Raw genomic sequence first — 20229 nt, forward strand, 5'->3', positions numbered from 1 at the left:
GGGAAGCCCATCAGACTAACAGCAGATCTCTCGGCAGAAACTCTCCAAGCCAGAAGAGAGTGGGGGCCAATATTCAACATTCTTAAAGAAAAGAATTTTAAACCCAGAATTTCATATCCAGCCAAACTAAGTTTCATAAGGGAAGGAGAAATAAAATCCTTTACGGATAAGCAAATGCTTAGAGATTTTGTCACCACTAGGCCTGCCTTACAAGAGACCCTGAAGGAAGCACTAAACATGGAAAGGAACAACCAGTACCAGCCATTGCAAAAACATGCCAAAATGTAAAGATCATCGAGGCTAGGAAGAAACTGCATCAACTAATGAGCAAAATAACCAGTTAATATCATAATGGCAGGATCAAGTTCACACATAACAATCTTAACCTTAAATGTAAATGGACTAAATGCTCCAATTAAAAGACACAGACTGGCAAACTGGATAAAGAGTCAAGACCCATCAGTCTGCTGTATTCAGGAGACCCATCTCACACGCAGAGACATACATAGGCTCAAAATAAAGGGATAGAGGAAGATTTACCAAGCAAATGGAGAAAAAAAAAAGCGGGGGTTGCAATACTAGTCTCTGATAAAACAGACTTTAAACCATCAAAGATCAAAAGAGACAAAGAAGGCCATTACATAATGGTAAAGGGATCAATTCAACAGGAAGAGCTAACTATCCTAAATATATATGCACCCAATACAGGAGCACCCAGATTCATAAAGCAAGTCCTTAGAGACTTACAAAGAGACTTAGACTCCCATACAATAATAATAGGAGACTTCAACACTCCACTGTCAACATTAGACAGATCAATGAGACAGAAAGTTAACAAGGATATCCAGGAATTGAACTCATCTCTGCAGCAAGCAGACCTAATAGACATCTATAGAACTCTCCACCCCAAATCAACAGAATATACATTCTTCTCAGCACCACATCGTACTTACTCCAAAATCGACCACATAATTGGAAGTAAAGCACTCCTCAGCAAATGTACAAGAACAGAAATTATAACAAACTGTCTCTCAGACCACAGTGCAATCAAACTAGAACTCAGGACTAAGAAACTCAATCAAAACCGCTCAACTACATGGAAACTGAACAACCTGCTCCTGAATGACTACTGGGTACATAACGAAATGAAGGCAGAAATAAAGATGTTCTTTGAAACCAATGAGAACAAAGATACAACATACCAGAATCTCTGGGACACATTTAAAGCAGTGTGTAGAGGGAAATTTATAGCACTAAATGCCCACAAGAGAAAGCAGGAAAGATCTAAAATTGACACTCTAACATCGCAATTAAAAGAACTAGAGAAGCAACAGCAAACACATTCGAAAGCTAGCAGAAGGCTAGAAATAACTAAGATCAGAGCAGAACTGAAGGAGATAGAGACACAAAAAACCCTCCAAAAAATCAATGAATCCAGGAGTTGGTTTTTTGAAAAGATCAACAAAATTGACAGACCACTAGCAAGACTAATACAGAAGAAAAGAGAGAAGAATCAAATCGACGCAATTAAAAATGATAAAGGGGATATCACCACCGACCCCACAGAAATACAAACTACCATCAGAGAATACTATAAACACCTCTACGCAAATAAACTGGAAAATCTAGAAGAAATGGATAATTTCCTGGGCACTTACACTCTTCCAAGACTAAACCAGGAAGAAGTTGAATCCCTGAATAGACCAATAGCAGGCTCTGAAATTGAGGCAATAATTAATAGCCTACCAACCAAAAAAAGTCCAGGACCAGATGGATTCACAGCTGAATTCTACCAGAGGTATAAGGAGGAGTTGGTACCATTCCTTCTGAAACTATTCCAAACAATAGAAAAAGAGGGAATCCTCCCTAACTCATTTTATGAGGCCAACATCATCCTGATATCAAAGCCTGGCAGAGACACAACAAAAAAAGAGAATTTTAGACCAATATCCCTGATGAACATTGATGCAAAAATCCTCAATAAAATACTGGCAAACCGGATTCAGCAACACATCAAAAAGCTTATCCACCATGATCAAGTGGGCTTCATCCCTGGGATGCAAGGCTGGTTCAACATTCGCAAATCAATAAACATAATCCAGCATATAAACAGAACCAAAGACAAGAACCATATGATTATCTCAATAGATGCAGAAAAGGCTTTTGACAAAATTCAACAGCCCTTCATGCTAAAAACGCTCAATAAATTCGGTATTGATGGAACGTATCTCAAAATAATAACAGCTATTTATGACAAACACACAGCCAATATCATACTGAATGGGCAAAAACTGGAATAATTCCCTTTGAAAACTGACACAAGACAGGGATGCCTTCTCTCACCACTCCTATTCAACATAGTGTTGGAAGTTCTAGCTAGGGCAATTAGGCAAGAGAAAGAAATCAAGGGTATTCAGTTAGGAAAAGAAGAAGTCAAACTGTCCCTGTTTGCAGATGACATGATTGTATATTTAGAAAACCCCATTGTCTCAGCCCAAAATCTCCTTAAGCTGATAAGCAACTTCAGCAAAGTCTCAGGATACAAAATTAATGTGCAAAAATCACAAGCATTCTTATACACCAGCAACAGACAAACAGAGAGCCAAATCAGGAATGAACTTCCATTCACAATTGCTTCAAAGAGAATAAAATACCTAGGAATCCAACTTACAAGGGATGTAAAGGACCTCTTCAAGGAGAACTACAAACCACTGCTCAGTGAAATAAAAGAGGACGCAAACAAATGGAAGAACATACCATGCTCATGGATAGGAAGAATCAATATCGTGAAAATGGCCATACTGCCCAAGGTAATTTATAGATTCAATGCCATCCCCATCAAGCTACCAATGAGTTTCTTCACAGAATTGGAAAAAAACTGCTTTAAAGTTCATATGGAACCAAAAAAGAGCCCGCATCTCCAAGACAATCCTAAGTCAAAAGAACAAAGCTGGAGGCATCACGCTACCTGACTTCAAACTATACTACAAGGCTACAGTAACCAAAACAGCATGGTGCTGGTACCAAAACAGAGATATAGACCAATGGAACAGAACAGAGTCCTCAGAAATAATACCACACATCTACAGCCATCTGATCTTTGGCACACCTGAGAGAAACAAGAAATGGGGAAAGGATTCCCTATTTAATAAATGGTGCTGGGAAAATTGGCTAGCCATAAGTAGAAAGCTGAAACTGGATCCTTTCCTTATTTCTTATACGAAAATTAATTCAAGATGGATTAGAGACTTAAATGTTAGACCTAATACCATAAAAATCCTAGAAGAAAACCTAGGCAATACCATTCAGGGCATAGGCACGCGCAAGGACTTCATGTCTAAAATACCAAAAGCAATGGCAACACAAGCCAAAATTTACAAATGAGATCTAATTAAAATAAAGAGCTTCTGCACAGCAAAAGAAACTACCATCAGAGTGAACAGGCAACCTACAGAATGGGAGAAAATTTTTGCAATCTACTCATCTGACAAAGGGCTAATATCCAGAACCTACAAAGAACTCAAACAAATTTACAAGAAAAAAACAAACAACCCCATCAAAAAGTGGGCAAAGAATATGAACAGACATTTCTCAAAAGAAGACATTCATACAGCCAACAGACACATGAAAAAATGCTCGTCATCACTGGCCATCAGAGAAATGCAAATCAAAACCACAATGAGATACCATCTCACACCAGTTAGAATGGTGATAATTAAAAAATCAGGAAACAACAGGTGCTGGAGAGGATGTGGAGAAATAGGAACACTTTTACACTGTTGGTGGGATTGTAAACTAGTTCAACCATTATGGAAAACAGTATGGCGATTCCTCAAGGATCTAGAACTAGAAGTACCATATGACCCAGCCATCCCATTACTGGGTATATACCCAAAGGATTATAAATTATGCTGCTATAAAGACACATGCACACGTATGTTTATTGCAGCACTATTCACAATAGCAAAGACTTGGAATCAACCCAAATGTCCATCAGTGACAGATTGGATTAAGAAAATGTGGCACATATACACCATGGAATACTATGCAGCCATCAAAAAGGATGAGTTTGTGTCCTTTGTAGGGACATGGATGCAGCTGGAAACCATCATTCTTAGCAAACTATCACAAGAACAGAAAACCAAACACCGCCTGTTCTCACTCATAGGTGGGAACTGAACAACGAGATCACTTGGACTCAGGGAGGGGAACATCACACACAGGGGCCTATCATGGGGAGGGGGGAAGGGGGGACGGATTGCATTGGGAGTTATACCTGATGTAAATGACGAGTTGATGGGTGCGGCACACCAATATGGCACAAGTATACATATGTAACAAACCTTCACATTAGGCACATGTACCCTACAACTAAAGTATAATAATAATAAATAAATTAAAAAAAAATTATAAATACCCACATTTTGAAATCAAATGTCATTTGCCTAAGGCTTTAACAATTAGCTCAAATTTTTAAGTTTTGTTGGTTTGTGTATTTCAGTAAGGTCTCAAATCATTTCACTGTAATCAAATATGTAATTTTAAGTATATAAATATTTAATTAGAAAAATATATGGATAAGTCACTCTGAAATAAATAACTAACAAATTTAATTCCAAATTCAATTTGCCAACAAAGAGATGTAGAAATCCTACAGGAAGTTCAATTTGCATTTAATGGCTTCACTGTAAGATTATAACTGGTTTAGCATAGACTGGGGTAAATTACTTTGCAGTGAGGCTTAAATGTAGTCTGTGATAAAATAAAACAAGGAATTATTACTTCTTGTTATTCCATTTTCAAGGCTTCATAAATACATGTTTTTTGAATATGTGGTATATTATTCTGAAGTTGACTGTAAAAGTAAATCAATTGCTCTGAACACAACGAAAAACTGTATGTGAGTCATTAATTAAAAATGCCTATCTGGTGGTAAAATCAAATCAAATCAGTTCTCATGAAATGTATTGAGTTTCAGAACCCAGAAAATATCAGTAGAAATGAGTAGATGTGCATTTGTATAAACACACTTATATTTTCAGTGAGAAACTTCTCAAAATTTCTATTGGCCATAATATTTTATGTATAAAATTGAAATATAAAACAGTAACATAATATAAAATTCAGTTGATAATACTAGATGAGTACTGTACTAGTTTCTTAGGGATGGTCTAATAAATATCATAAACTGGATGGCTGAAAATAACAGAAATGTTTTCCCTCAAAATTGTGGAGGCTAGAGTCTACAGATCAAGATGTTAACAGGGTCAAATTCTCTGAAGGCTCTAGTGGAGCCTCCACTGACTCTTCTAACTTCTGATGCTTGTTAACAATCCTTGGCATTCCTTGGCTTGACAAACATCACATCAGTCTCTACCTCCACCATTGTGCTATTTCTGTGTGTTTCGACCTCTATGTCCAAATTTCCCTCTTCTTATAAGGTTCTGAGTGAACATTACATGAATTTTCAGAGGTCACTATTCAACTCAGTATCTATGTACATACTGAGATTCACATGATATACTTATATGAAAGGTTAGCCTTTCAGATTTCTGCTGATTTTATTGACTGGTAGCCTTAGGTGAGTTTCTAGAGTTCAATCAGATTATTGGCAAAACATAGTGTAGGCTCAGCAATGTTGAACAGTATATAAACATGATTAAAAACATACAAGAAAATAAGAGCAAGAAGGGGAAGTTTCAAGTATTGACACTTATATAATTGTGTTTGCAACATAATTGCACCTAGCATCTTGGAAAAAAAAAATAAAGCAAATTAATGGAACTATAATATATTGGAATTTCTAACCATGAAAATTGATTGTAACAATTGAGAAAAAATTTTTAAGTTTAAAAGTAAGCAAATATGAGGTGCCTCTAAATTATATAAATCTAATTTAGATAACCTGACACTTAAAGATTCTTTGCCCTAAAGTTAGCCTTTTAATTCTCATTTCTTCAAATGGGCCTGGTAAGACTTTGAAATATACAGTGCATTGGGTATTCAATTCACTGACTAACCTGAGATATTTTGTATTCATGAGCTTATTGAAACATGCTTGTTACAATTAGTGTTTTAAAGATAAGAGAATTACTTCAGTGGAATATATGTTGGCCATGATATATGCTGCTGTGAGATAATTAAATGAGAGTTAGTTACAAGTCTTATAAATCACAGCACCAAAATTACTTCATATCTGAGTGATTGGCATATGCCACTGACATACTATTTTCCTTTAGAGTATTACCATGTGACAAATGTAAAATATAGCAGTTAGTATAAGGACATAAAAATAATAGAACTCCATGAAATTATGAAGTTTTTATATCGTTTTCTAAACATAGGAGAAAAATGTTTGAAGTTTGAAAGAAGAAAAATTTGTCTCTAAATATAAAAGTAAAAATGAAAGATCCAGAATTGTTAATGTTAACATGTCTACAAAGTATGACATTTGACATTTATATAATTTATGTTACTTTATACAGTTTTGACTACTAGAGTCAAATTATTCCAAAAGCAAAATTTTAAACATGATTTCGAAATTTTATAGCAAAAAGTTTATTTTGATGTAGGAAGTGGGTGCATTTTAATGTGTAGGGGAATATTTAAATGCCAAGGGCCTGTGGAACTTAAAGCCTCTGTCTAGTAGCTGTTCTCCTACTGAGAAGAACTTGTCAATCAGGAAATCTAAAAGAAAAATAAATGATCAGGCTAAAAGCTTGGAGACTTAGCAAGACAGTAAAGACTTATGGACAGGAACTAAAAAAATAAAGAAAACTAGAGGTGTGAGCATGACATTTGGAGATATTTTCTGCTGAGTTCTGCAGATTCAAAAAGAAGCCACTGAGAGGCTGGAAAGTTGAAAATATCTTTTCAGTCTCCTAAGTCTAAGCCAGGGGTTTTCAACCTTGGCAATAATAGAATTTCGTACTTGATGATTTTTTGTTGTGAGAGCTGTCCTGTGCATTGTAGAATGTTTAACAGCATCCCAGGCCTCTAGCTGTTAGATACTAATAGCCATACCCTTTATCTACCAAACTGTGACAACCAAATTGCCAAAAAGTCCCCCCCAAAAAAATAGTACCTCATAGAGAACTACAGCCTAAGCAATCTGAAATATTATTCTAGGATTTTCAAAAATGAGTTTCCTACTAAATATCCCAGGCATTAATTGATACCCCAAAAGGCATTTTTATACAACTAAGTATAAGCATAAACCTGAAGGCAGTTGATCCTGAAAGGGTCTGAACCCCAACTTTAAAGTATTTGGATGACTGAAATATTATTAAATAATGTGAGTTTTTTTGTGTGCCAAAGGTCCACAGAAGCAAACCTAATGTGACATCATTTTAGGCCAACTATGCTTACACATTTTTATATTCATTATGCATTGCTTACTCTGACTAAACAAGTACTCAACAAAGGCAGTTACCATGATCAGAAGTCGAGAGTACAAAGCCAGAGTTTCACAAACTGCAGTTATCAGACACAAACTTTTAAAATATATGTACAAAGCTTTTGAGTAAATATATGAAGAATTATACACTTTCCCAGAAAATCAGAAAGCATAAAAACACATGAATACAAGTTTATAAATTAACGTAAAACTAAAATTAAAGAGGTGGAAATTCAGGACGAAAAAACTCTCTGACAAAGCTGTGGGAAATATAAAATAAGGACATACGGAGTGAGGAGGTAAAGGGTAACAAGAAACAAATTTACCTACCTTCCCCACTGTCAGAAACAACAAGCGAAAACAAAAATAGCTTTTACAAATGAAAATAATCTGGACACTGTGGCTCATGCCTGTAATCCTAGCACTTTGGGAGGCCAAGGCAGACGGATCACTTGAGCTCAGGAATTGGAGACCAGCCTGGGCAACATAGTGAGACCTCATCTCTACAACTATGCCTGTAGTCACAACTATTCAGGAGGCTGAGGTGGGAGGATAGCCTGAGCCAGGGAAATGCAGGTTGCACTGAGTTGTGATCATGCTACTGAACTCCGACCTAAGTAACAGAGAAAAGCATTGTCTCAAATATATATATATATTTTAAAATATATATTTATATAATTATATATTTATATATAATATATAATATAATAATATATTATATATTATATATAAATATATAATTATATAAATATATATACTTATATATTTTTAATTATATATATTATATATTTATTTATATATTATATAAATATAATGTGTATAATAAATAAGTGTATCTATACATACATGAAAAGACCATCAGTGATCTGTTCAACATTTCCAGATACTGTATCCGTAAATGACAAAAAGATTGTTTCCTTTCACATAAGTCCCTGCAGGGGATAGGTCCTAACTAACCTACCAGTCATAATGATGCCATTCACCTCTCTGGGCAAATAAAGCAGTTCTTGTTGATAGGACATAAGGAAAAATCTGTTGGATGAGGTAGGGGAAGAGTTTCCTTGGACCTGAAGAATACATGACAAACTATCTTTTGCTTTACTTTTATGAATGTTGTGTTAGGAAATGTAAGATGCTATAACCGTGAAGGCACCTAGCGTGAGAAATAAAGCTGACAACAGAGAATGGTGGAGGAAACAAACTGGAAAGAAGCAGAGCACTTGACTCTATTAGTCACTGAATTAATCCACTGTTATCACAACTTTGGAACTTATTATTCTGTGTGATGACCTTTTGCCTCATTGTATGCCACTTTGAGCAGAGTCCTCTGTTACGTGTGGCTGAAAATATCTTAAAATGATTTTTCAAGTTTAGAAACCAAAAACTAATGCCCAACTGAATCAAACCAATCTCTAAAAACTTCCAAAGATACATCCTGAGTGTCTTTCAACTAGAATTTTTCCTTTTGCTAGCATCTGTGCTACTTCTTAGATAAAAGAAGTAGCTTCCAAAGTTCTTAGGCATGATCCTCATGGTGTTAGTCTGGTATCCTTTTCCAAAACTTTGCTAAATTCAGGTCTAGAATAATGTATGTAAAACACTAATTTTATCAAATCACTCTGCTATGTAAAAACTTCCAGTGATTCTGTGTTAACAAAGTTTCCCTTCGCTTCCTATATAGGAAATTTCCTTATCTGACATATCTCTCTAATGTTATTTCCCATCACCTTCTATCAAAATGCTTTATTTTAAGCCACTGTTAGGTAATTTAATTAGTATCTTTACATTTTTACAAAAAAAGTAATTTGCTGTTACGAACATTCCAAGCATTTTTTTCTTTAGTATATGCTGTGTTATCTATTTAAAATTGGGTGTTTAAGCCTAGTACCTTTGTTGATACTTAAAGCAAATCTTTCTACATGTTTGGCATGCCACTTTCCACTCAGCATAAACTTCTGTTCATATCACAGTATTGATTGCAACACCCCATTGATTATATCTCTCTAGGTAAATGTCCTTTCTCTATTGAGAATTTAAGTTTGAAAGAAATCACCCCGTTTCTGCTCTTACATGGTCAATAGTAGCAAATCCTTTATTTTCTTACATATTCAAACCCTAGCTTAATACATGCAAAACAGCTATTGTCCAGCTGATTGTCAAAGTAATGAATAAATGATTTACGCATCAACTTAAACTTTACGGTGAAAGACTATTTGAATCTCGTAACTTTGTTGGTAATGAAGTATCAAGTAAATTTTTTTCTCATTTTGCAAATATTGTGGCATACATAAAACATGTTTCAAAATGTGTAATTTTCTTACATTGAAGAATAACTTAGGTCAATGGAGTGATAAAAGGTATTGAAAAATGAATATTTTTAAAATACAAAAAAGCAATTTAGACTTGCAGAGAAGTCCTATGTTTGATGTATTCTAATTGCATATATGATCTTCATGTTATTACTTCACCAATTTGAATCTCAGTTTCTATACGTGTACAGGGATAACATTACAGTTATGTACAACATTATGGGAATAAAATAATTTATATTAAACTCTTCTGCAAATGATTAGCAGGTATACAAGGAATAGTTCTAAATTTGCCAAATCCTGTTTCATATATAATCAAAAATATTTGTCAGAGGCAGGGTCTGCTATGGCATATATGGTATATCAATTTGTGCTAATCTAGCACATTTACAAAGAAGAGAATCACAAGTTTTATTGGCTAGAGGTAAACAAAGCTTTTTAAAGGTATCTGCACCCATACTGCTGTCTTCCCTACCTTCTCTCTAAACACAAGTAAACTCATAGGTTTTATTATGCTAAATTATAAAGAGATTATTTGCTCTTATCTGAAATTATATTGATGCTATATCATAAGAATTTGTGTATGTATTCTACTGGGAAACAGTATAAAAAGTAGTTAACTCACTTCTATGGAAAACAAGCAAAAAAACATTGCTTAAAGGCTGGATCATCAGTTCATGAATAATATATAATACACCACTAAAAAGGATGACTTAAAAACAACATTGCATGACAATAGTTTTAACAAATGCAGGTGAAAATATGTGAGGGCTTTGTATGTTACGCACTACAGCAGTAATGTCCAATAGACACTGCAATTCTGGAGATCCTCTGTATCTGTGATGTCTTCAGCACTTGAAATAAGGTCAGTGTGACTGAAGAATGGCACTTTAACTAATTTAATGCATCTAAATTAATTTAGATGTCGCATACTGCCAGAAGCTACTGTATTGAACAAGTAGAGATCTTCTTAATTTGGGGAAAGAAAAGCAAGTCTCTCAGCTTGAGAATCATGAGGCACCCACTATGCATGCCCCACTAAGCCCTTAATGGAGAGAACTTGAAAGTCACATAGGCAGGCCACAGGCCCCTAGACTGTCTCAGAGTTGCTAATAATAAGTAGAGAGCCAGGCAAGGTGGTTCATGTCTGTAGTCACAGAAAAGTCGCTTGGACCCAGGAGTTCGAAGCTGCAGAGAGCTATAATTGCACCAGTGAACTCAAGCCTGGGTGACAGAGCAAGACCTTTTCTCTCCCTCTCTCAATATGTGTAATTAAATATTATATATTTATAAGAATTTATATACATTTATATATAATTTGAATTTTAATTATGTTTATTTATATATTATGATTCTTATCATATGTCAAATTCTTATGATATAATATCAATATAATTTTAAGATAAGAGCAAATAACCTGTTTATAATCTAGCAATAATAAAACCTATGGGTTTACTTGTGTTTAGAGAGAAGGTAGGAAAGACAGTAGTATGGGTGCAGATGCCTTTAAAAAGCTTTGCTTACCTCTAGCCAATAAAACTTGTGATTCCCTTACTTCTTTGTAAATGTGCTAGAGTAGCACAATTATATGTTAATTTAATTATATGTTAATTAAAATTATATACCTAATTAAAAATCTATATGTCTGAAAACTAAAAAAAAAAAATTGACAATAGAGGTTGTACTAAAATAGATAAAGGATGGAATAATGAAAGAGAATAAAATGCAATACAGGAAAAAGGGAAGCAGACAGAGAATAAAACAAAAGCAATGAGGAAGCAGAGCTAATTTAAACCTGTCAAGGATACTTGAGGACCATCACCCAAAGGTCTTACAATGAAAGAAGGAAAACAACCTGTGCATTACAGTGATAACTCTAATAGAGGGTCAAAGAGAAAACCATTTCCATGCTAAGGACAAATACTGTAAAACAGTAAGCATAAAGAATAATATTATAGATAGGAATAATATTAGGGATAGGAATAATATTCGGGAGGGGCCATGTTAAACAAAACTTCCATGTATAGTTGCTCATGTTGTGGCCTTCACAGAAAGATACCTTGATGAGGGCAAATAAGGGGTTAATTTCAGGTGATCCTCCACTTACCAAACAATAAGGCCTGGTGTCATTCTGCATCTGTGAGAAAAAAAGGATACCACTTCCAATTTTTCTATCTTGAATCAGATTATTTTCTAAGCCTTCCATGCAGGTGTTCTCTTTCTGTATTTGCTCAAATGCACAGTGTATATTTAAGCAGAAACCCCAAAATGAAGATCCCACAATTCATTCTAGAACTGTGATAAATGGAGGATGATAGCTGACTGTACACAAGGAGCGGGGAGATAAAAACACAACAGATATTATAGTTTCTACATTTAAATTATTTGAAACATCTTCAGTATATTCATTTAAATAAAAAATGAATAAATATAAGAGAAAGCTAGAGGTGAAAAGGTTTAATTACAATTTTAGTTTTATAACTATCTGTTTTGTTTTACAGGTATTCTCTCAGTGTGAAACCTGAAATTACAATCGTTATGAGACAACAGTGTCTCAACTATAAAAACCAATTGTTTTTTCCTTCACATGCATGTACTTAAAGACACATTGATTATTTTTTTATAATAGATGTAAAAAAGAGTAATTGCCATGATTCACAAATAAAAGGTAATTATCTTAATACATAAATTTTATAAATGCTATTTTATTATTATTATTATTATACTTTAAGTTCTACGGTATATGTGCATTAACGTGCAGGTTTGTTACATATGTATACTTGTGCCATGTTGGTGTGCTGCACCCATCAACTCGTCAGCACCCATCAACTCGTCATTTACATCAGGTATAACTCCCAATGCAATCCGTCCCCCCTTTCCCCCTCCCCATGATAGGCCCCAGTGTGTGATGTTCCCCTTCCCGAGTCCAAGTGATCTCATTGTTCAGTTCCCATCTATGAGTGAGAACATGTGGTGTTTGGTTTTCTGTCCTTGTGATAGTTTGCTGAGAATGATGGTTTCCAGCTGCATCCATGTCCCTACTAAGGACACAAAGTCATCCTTTTTTATGGCTGCATAGTATTCCATGGTGTATATGTGCCACATTTTCTTAATCCAGTCTGTCACTGATGGACATTTGGGTTGATTCCAAGTCTTTGCTATTGTGAATAGTGCTGCAATAAACATACGTGTGCATGTGTCTTTATAGCAGCATGATTTATAATCCTTTGGGTATATACCCAGTAATGGGATGGCTGGGTCATATGGTACTTCTAGTTCTAGATCCTTGAGGAATCACCATACTATTTTCCATAATGGTTGAACTAGTTTACAATCCCACCAACAGTGTAAAAGTGTTCCTATTTCTCCACATCCTCTCCAGCACCTGTTGTTTCCTGACTTTTTAATGATTGCCATTCTAACTGGTGTGAGATGGTATCTCATTGTGGTTTTGGTTTGCATTTCCCTGATGGTCAGTGATGACGAGCATTTTTTCAGGTGTCTGTTGGCTGTATGAATGTCTTCGTTTGAGAACTGTCTGTTCATATTTTTTTGATGGGGTTGTTTGTTTTTTTCTTGTAAATTTGTTTGAGTTCTTTGTAGGTTCTGGATATTAGCCCTTTGTCAGATGAGTAGATTGCAAAAATTTTCTCCCATTCTGTAGGTTGCCTGTTCACTCTGATGGTAGTTTCTTTTGCTGTGCAGAAGCTCTTTAGTTTAATTAGATCTCATTTGTCAATTTTGGCTTGTGTTGCCATTGCTTTTGGTATTTTAGACATGAAGTCCTTGCCCTTGCCTATGTCCTGAATGGTATTGCCTATGTTTTCTTCTAGGGTTTTTATGTATTAGGTCTAACATTTAAGTCTCTAATCCATCTTGAATTAATTTTCGTATAAGAAATAAGGAAAGGATCCAGTTTCAGCTTTCTACTTATGGCTAGCCAATTTTCCCAGCACCATTTATTAAATAGGGAATCCTTTCCCCATTTCTTGTTTTTCTCAGGTTTGTCAAAGATCAGATGGCTATAGATGTGTGGCATTATTTCTGAGGACTCTGTTCTGTTCCATTGGTCTGTATCTCTGTTTTGGTACCAGTACCATGCTGTTTTGGTTACTGTAGCCTTGTAGTATAGTTTGAAGTCAGGTAGTGTGATGCCTCCAGCTTTGTTCCTTTGACTTAGGATTGTCTTGGCAATGCGGGCTCTTTTTTGGTTCCATATGAACTTTAAAGCAGTTTTTTTCCAATTCTGTGAAGAAACTCATTGGTAGCTTGATGGGGATGGCATTGAATCTATAAATTACCTTGGGCAGTATGGCCATTCTCATGATATTGATTCTTCCTATCCATGAGCATGGTATGTTCTTCCATTTGTTTGTGTCCTCTTTTATTTCACTGAGCAGTGGTTTGTAGTTCTCCTTGAAGAGGTCCTTTACATCCCTTGTAAGTTGGATTCCTAGGTATTTTATTCTCTTTGAAGCAATTGTGAATGGAAGTTCATTCCTGATTTGGCTCTCTGTTTGTCTGTTACTGGTGTATAAGAATGCTTGTGATTTTTGCACATTAATTTTGTATCCTGAGACTTTGCTGAAGTTGCTTATCAGCTTAAGGAGATTTTGGGCTGAGACAATGGGGTTTTCTAAATATTCAATCATGTCATCTGCAAACAGGGACAATTTGACTTCTTCTTTTCCTAACTGAATACCCTTGATTTCTTTCTCTTGCTTGATTGCCCTAGCCAGAACTTCCAACACTATGTTGAATAGGAGTGGTGAGAGAGGGCATCCCTGTCTTGTGCCAGTTTTCAAAGGGAATTTTTCCAGTTTTTGCCCATTCAGTATGATATTGGCTGTGGGTTTGTCATAAATAGCTCTTATTATTTTGAGATACGTTCCATCAATACCGAATTTATTGAGCGTTTTTAGCATGAAGGGCTGTTGAGTTTTGTCAAAGGCCTTTTCTGCATCTATTGAGATAATCATGTGGTTTTTGTTATAAATGCTAATTTAAACACGATCTTTAATAGGCTATAAAGTATGTTAATACAATATTAATAAACACCTATAATTCAAAATAAAATGAAAGCACCATTAAAAAGTTAAAGACAATTAAATGCCACAAGAAAGATTGATATGTATGTCTTATAGATTTCAAAGGAGAAAGTGAATAATTGAGAAGAATCTTCAATAAGGCAGTAATCTCCCATGTAAGTACAGAAAGGTCGTCATAAGGATTTTTATTGGTTTTAGATGAGTGGATTGCCAATCCTAGGAAAAGAGGGACATAAGTTAAATGAAAGCAAAAAAAAAAAAAATGCTGATATATGGTTTGGAAGAGACTTATTAGTCTTATTTGAACTGTAAAACATAGGAGAAGAATGGTGAAAAGGGCTGAAAAGACACTTTACCTCACTGAATTAAAGGATCAAAAAAAAAGCAAAAATGAATGCATCATTAAATTAGTAACGTGAGGTCTTTGAAAGTCTGATCAAAAACACAGTCTGATCAAAAACACATCTGCAGGACAGGCACGGTGGCTCATGCCTATAATCCCAGCACTTTGGGAGGCCGAGGCAAGCGGATCACCTGAGGTCAGGGGTTCAAGACTTACCTGGCCAACAGGGTGAAACCCTGTCTCTACTAAAAATAAAAAATAAAATAAAAAAAATATTAGCCAGGCATAATGGCACTCACCTGTAGTCCTAGTTTCCCCGGAGGCTGAGGCAGGAGAATCGCTCGAGCCTGGGAGGAGGAGGTTGCAGTGAGCAGGGATTGAGGCACTGCACTCCATCCTGGGCAACAGAGCAAGACTCTACCATCTAAAAAACAAACAAAAAATAAAAAATAAAAAAAAGCATCTGCATTGTTGTGTGGCATGGACTACTGGTGATAGAAGATGACTGAAAAAATAAGATAAACTGTATAGGTAATAACATGAGAATTAAGTATCATACCTGGAATGAACTCACTCATATATAAGATATAATCTAAAAGATAAATTTGAAAGCCATCATCCTGAATTTGAAACTGCCAGTGCAAAATTATAACAGTGAGTAAAATTGAACATAACCAACTTTATCTTGTTTCTAATCTCACAAGCTAATTGTCTTTGCTTATCCTTGTATATAGGTCAGCCTGACTATGGGAGAAATTTAGTTTATAGTTTAACTTTAAACCAAGGACGATAATAGTTACTTCCCCAAACTAGCCCTATCCTCCCCAAACCTTGTTCATGGACAGAAGCCATCTTTGCAAAACTGGTGAAAGGCCACAAGGTGAGAATGATGATAGGGGCCTGAATTCTGCTAAGACTTAGGCATAGTTAAATGATAACTATTCATTGTTTTCTAACTTGCATTTCCGTATTTGCTTACTATTCAGGAGTCAGTAGCCAGTAGTCATAAGATTTTTAACTTTCCCAATTGCTCCTATTGATCACAACAATCTAAGCCTGATGTTTGAGATATTTTTCAGGCTTCGCATTCCAGAAGATCAGCTGACACCACCCAGACAGGTGACCTCCACCCAGGAACTGACTTGGTGCACAATGACAGTTTTGGCATTCTTGTGCTTTCATCCCCAATCAGCCAATCAGTAGAACCCATTTCTAAGCCCCCTGCCTGCCAAACCACCCTTAATTGTCTCCAAATTCCTGGGGAGGCAGGTTTGAGAGACATCTCCCTTCCTCCTTGCTAGAAGGCCTTGGGATTATTGAACTTTTTCTCTGCTATAACACCTGTTTTCTCAGTGTATTCACTTTTTCTGTGGAGCAGGCAAAAAGAACCCACAGGGTTATAACAGACTATCAGTCCATCATATAAACACAAAACTATTGGCATGGTTTCCATAACTGAGGGATTATTTTTTCATTCCTTCCTTTTTTTGAGAAACTACCACATGTCAAGGATATAAAAATAAGAGCCCATGATGATATTTGGAAGAGCTTATAAGTATAAAAGGCATTACTAGCATACTGCATTTCCACATGAACTCTGTCTGGTTTTAATACATACACCTGAAAATTAAAAATCATTACTACTATTTACAAATGATGGTTTAAAAATGTTCTCTACTATGCATTGTGTTCATCAAAGCCTGAAAATATGTATCTTTAAACTTACCTTAGGCCTTCTTAAAATTTTCAAAATGCTTCTAAATTATATTTTCTAGTTTGAAAATGTAACTCACGGAGTGATACTAGATTTCAATTCACTCTCATAACCCAAAGACTGCCTCCATATCTTAGGCCTTTCCAGGAGAATGGAATTCTATTAGCAAATACATAACAATATAAGACAGTAGTAGTTAGCTGCCCTTTCCATTTCTCTATTTACATAGGATAGAACATTTTAATTTATAATTCAATAATTAGTTTTACATTATTTTGGCACATACTTGGACAGCTGAGCTTGTTGAATAAAAAGCAATATGTATTGGTGATTTCCATGATTAAAAGCTTTACTGATTACATTATGATGTCTTTCTTATGTAACCATATTGACCATATTGAAAAAGAAAAGAAAATGTTACTACAAGTCTCTTTTCTTTTTTTGTAACATTACAGCAACATAAAATAGCAGCACATTTTGAGGCTTTTTGAAAAAGAAATTACCTATCATTAAATTTTAAATTAAAACCTGTCGCACTGAGTGATGTGACTATGCTATAAATTTTGCTTAAAAAGAGATTGTCTTATTTAAGTTTAACATCAATCCCTGTTGTAGATTCCTTACATTTTTAAAATTTTAGGCTGGGTGCAGTGGTTCATGCCTGTAATCCCAGCACTTTGGGAAGCCGAGTTGAGTGGATCACAGGAGGTCAGGAGTTCGAGACCAACCTAACCAACATGGTGAAACCCTGTCTCTACTAAAAGTATAAACATTAGCTGGGCATGGTGGCAAGCGTCTGTAGTCCCAGCTACTCAGGAGCCTGAGGCAGGAGAATCACTTGAACCTGGGAGGCAGAGGTTGCAGTGAGCCAAGATCGCACCACTGCAGCCTGGGCGACAGAATGAGACTCTGTCTCAAAAAAAAATAAAACGAAAATAAAAACAGTAAATTTCAACTAAACCTTCAAATACTTGAGGTTAAATTATAAATTGTCTCTATATCTTCTTAGTATTTGTAAGTTGACAGTCACAAATATATTTTTACAAGTGTTAACTGAAACATATATTCTCCAGACATAATGGATTTTGGGAGGTTATTGGTCTGCATTAATTTTAAATGTCTGCCAATCTTAGTTTATGTTAACCATATTTATGCTTCAACTAACACTGAAAATCTGTCTGTATTTTACCCATTTAAAGATTGTTGAAATTGAAAATTTTACATTCATAATAATATTTCAGAACTCCATGCACTCTAAAGAATTATTTTGTGTTACACATGGAGTAGTATTTAATGTTTACATTAAGGATATATATACATAGACAGAGTTATATCATTTCATTTAATAATTTGTCAAAATCTCAGTGAACCGTCAAACCTGTGAGAAGAAAACTGGCTAGTCTATTGTCAATTTGAATAATGAGTGTTTAAGTTCTATTGTTCATATTATTGATCGTATTTGAGGATGACATTGTTAATGATCATTTTCTTGTGTGCATCAATCACAGAAAAATACTGCTAATGATCTCTGCTGCTTGCAGCACCACAGCGGGTGATTCACCAGCAAATGCCTGTAGGCTACTGGGAATCTCACGTCTGTTTTCTGCTGTCAGCTCACACATCTGTCTGCCACTGCCATAGGAGAAAGAACGGCTTTTTCCTTCCCGCCTTCCAAAGCTTGTATGAGTAGCTATCCTTGACAGCATCTCAACTGGAAACAGCTGGCAGGGTATTCTGGCAAATATTATTTGCACATTTTTCCAGGGTAAGTAAGGGAAAATGCAGAAAGGGCAGGAATGCTGCTGAAATGACAGGAAACAATCTGCATACCGCTTATGACAGGATGGAAGAAAAGACAGAAAGAGGCATTTGGCTTTTATCCCTAATGATCATATTTAGGGAAGAAGGGAAATATTTAAATGCTAAATTAGGAACTTGCATAAACATATGACCTGAGGAGTTGCTGAAAACATGGAATCTACGCACAGTGAACTGAAGCGTCTTTCCCGAGGTTGAACCTACAACAGCGTGATTGAAAATGTGCTGTGAGACAGCTGGCCTGCAGCAAAGCCTCCTGCTCCCTAGATCATTCCCCTGCCACATGTCTACACTTATCAGTTTAGTTAGCATTATTTTCATCTTGAAGATAAGTTGTGATGAGCATTAAAATAACCTGGATCTTAAAAAAAGAAGGAATGAGTAAAGGTAGAAAAAGAAAAAACAGAAAGGGAGAGGGATAAAAATAACAATTTTAAAATTCCAGATTATACATCTAAATAATTATGTAAGAAAGCAGAAGTATGCATAGATATAATTTATAAGAAAATAAATGTCATGAGGTGTTCTATTGCACAGGATCTGAACTTAGTTGTTCCCGTGACTTTGACTCCAGAAGGATTCAAAAAGGCATGTCGGTGAAAGATTCCTTGAATATAAGCAGCTGTGGCCTCATCCTAAATGTGTGGCACCGCTACTGAGGGCAGCAACATCTTTGCCTAGATCTTCTTTAGCATGTTGTTGAATTGTGTAGAGGTAAATTAGTTTCCCTTGGTTCTTTCTCACTTTCAAAACTAAGTTGTTCAATTTTCCTCTTGATTCTGAATCATGTCCTCTGTTTCCTAGTAAATTCATTTTCTAATTATGTTAAATAGAATAAGTTTCTTGCTGTTGTAAAAATTGAGGCCTTATAGTGCATTTTGGACAGGAGATTCTGAAGGACAGTGTTAATTTGAAATGAGCTACAGAACATTTGGAGTTGACAGAAGTGAAAATTTAGCTGTATAAAGAGTAAGAAATATGGTAAATTATGGTATGCAATTGTTGGGGTCCAGAAACAATATCCCCAAATATAGTGTTTTACATATTGGACTAAAGAAGTAGCCTCAAGATCTCTCTGATCTTCCCCCACCTTCCTGCCATTCAATCCTCTGGTCCTCCCAAGTCACAGGATAAAGCTGTTCTCTGAAGTTATTTTATCTATCGAGATCCCTGACTTCCAAAAAGGAACAAAAGTGCTTTCCATCCCCTGCCTAAAGTCTTATTATCTATCATAGAAGACTGAGGAATGCAACCACATCTGGATGCAGTATTTCACAAGATAGTAACTGTTTCTCAGTTTCATTCCAATTTCAAAGAGAATCATTTACAAGTTAATGTTTACGTCTACTGCATCCATTCATTTCCCCTGAAAGATTTTTACTCCTATGCACCCCACTTTCCTCTCCCCAGTAAAGAAGGAATTTCACACCAACCATCTGGCTCTTCTCTTCAGTTTTTATAATTTGTATGACTCCCATGCACACTTGTGTATGTAATAAATTTGTTACACTTTTATCTTTTTAACCTGTCTTCTGTTGCAGGGATGTTGGCCACAACACTTTATGGTGGGGATAAAATGGATTACCTCATTTCTACTTTAC

Source organism: Macaca mulatta, chromosome 5 (genome assembly GCF_049350105.2).
Source record: "Macaca mulatta isolate MMU2019108-1 chromosome 5, T2T-MMU8v2.0, whole genome shotgun sequence".
NCBI lineage: Eukaryota > Metazoa > Chordata > Mammalia > Primates > Cercopithecidae > Macaca > Macaca mulatta.